Source organism: Bison bison, unplaced genomic scaffold (assembly GCF_000754665.1).
Source record: "Bison bison bison isolate TAMUID 2011002044 unplaced genomic scaffold, Bison_UMD1.0 scf7180017855082, whole genome shotgun sequence".
Lineage (NCBI taxonomy): Eukaryota > Metazoa > Chordata > Mammalia > Artiodactyla > Bovidae > Bison > Bison bison.
The window spans coordinates 2893-4620 of record NW_011485655.1 but is presented as its reverse complement, the minus strand read 5'-3'; the positions used below and the strand labels follow the sequence as shown (position 1 = coordinate 4620).

At 37.2% G+C, this 1728-nt stretch overlaps 1 pseudogene across 1 annotated transcript; it reads left to right on the top strand.

Annotated features, from left to right (window-relative positions):
• The first annotated feature begins 874 nt into the window (after positions 1 to 874).
• Positions 875 to 1602, top strand: LOC105001669 (annotated as a pseudogene). The gene is made up of 2 exons (XR_826894.1): positions 875 to 1143; positions 1253 to 1602. The product of XR_826894.1 is annotated as a T-cell receptor alpha chain V region PY14-like (transcript).
• Positions 1603 to 1728: the final 126 nt, after the last annotated feature.

The window sequence follows — 1728 nt, the reverse complement described above, 5'->3', positions numbered from 1 at the left end:
ATTTCCTCCATGTATGTTTAGAGCCTCATTAGACAGTGTTATAATTTATACCAGATATATAATTATATTATTATATATATAATATGCTGTATTTTCACCAAATATAATTGAGTAAATTCAAGAGGAAAAGTCTATTGTATTTATCCATAAATTTGCTTATTGTATTCTTTATTCTTTCTTGTTGTTTCAAGACTCCTTCTTTTATAATTTTATTTCTGTTTATAGAGCTTCCTTTAGACATTATTAGGATAGGTCTTCTGGTGACCACTTTTCTTAATTTTCCTTCATCTGAGAATGTCTCAATTTCACCTTTATTAGTGAAGGCTTCTGGATTAATGGTATTTCCTGCTGACTCATAGTTAAATCTGGAAACTAAAAAAATTGTAACATTGTGATTTTATGTTTCATTCTAAAAATTATTTTGTATCCAACACTTAAAAGTTGAAGTATAGCTGATTGACAATGTTATGCTAATTTCTTCTGTAGAGCAAAGTGACTCAGTTATACATATATAAATTTTCTTTTTTATTTTCTTTTCCATTATGGTTTACCCCTGGATATTGAAAATAGTTCCCTGTGCTATCCAGTAACACAGGGAATTTTAAAATCACAATTCTGTGTTTTTTAAAAAAGCAAATTTAATACAGTTCAAGGCTGACAACATATAAATCCTCTTCTGTACATAATCATAATGCTTTGGAATTCAACCACAGAAGGGAAATAAAAAGGTGGGGCGTGTTAATGAGAACAGTGAACTTCTCCGTAGTTCTCAATTTGGCCTCTGGAGGGCACTGCTGCTTAAATTGGAAAATGCTTTTCTGTAAAAGATCATAAGAATCTCACAAAACCCTTATGGTTTAAAGAGATATTCTGATCATTTTTTACACAGTGAGATGTAAAGCATCTCAGACACCAAAGGTAGGCATTTTGTTAAGACAGCTTCTCTTCCTAACAACCTCCCTACAACCTCCATCAGAAGAAATATAAATCCTTTGTCATTCTTATTCAGAGAAACCTGGGTTCAAGTCAGCCAGTCTTCAGACTTATTTGTGGGGAACCTGTTAGAAAGGAGCTCACTGCCTCTTCACTGCTCTACTATGACCTTGGTGTTCACCTTGATGCTTGAGATGCTCCTGTTTCTGAGTGAGTACTACTCCATTTTACTCCTTTGTCCACACGTGGAATATTGCTCCGTGTTGAATAGAGACTTTTTGTTTTAGCTGAGTTCACTGATTCAGCATTGATGTTTCAGCAGGAGCTGGAGCCCAGTCAGTGACCCAGCCTGATGACCACATTGCTGTCTCTGAAGGAGCCCGTCTGGAGCTGAAGTGCAACTACTCATCTTCTGTTTCACCGTATCTCTTCTGGTACATACAGTACCCCAACCAAGGACTCCAGTTTCTCCTGAAGTACGTGTCTGGAGACAATCTTGTTTCAGGCATCAAAGGTTTTGAGGCTGAATTTAGGAACAGTGAGACGTCTTTCCACCTGAGGAAAATACCAGCTCATTGGAAAGACTCGGCCAAGTACTTCTGTGCTCTGAGTGACACAGTGCCTGGGACTGCAGGAGGAGCTGAACACAAACCTCCTGGGACACTGTAGCTCAGTCTTTGTTATATGTAGGAAGTTGGCATACTCTGTGAAGGCAAACAGTACAGACAATACAGAATCCTGGAAGTGTTTGGTTCCCATGGGCATCTTAGATTTTTCTTTTCTTCATTTTTTCTT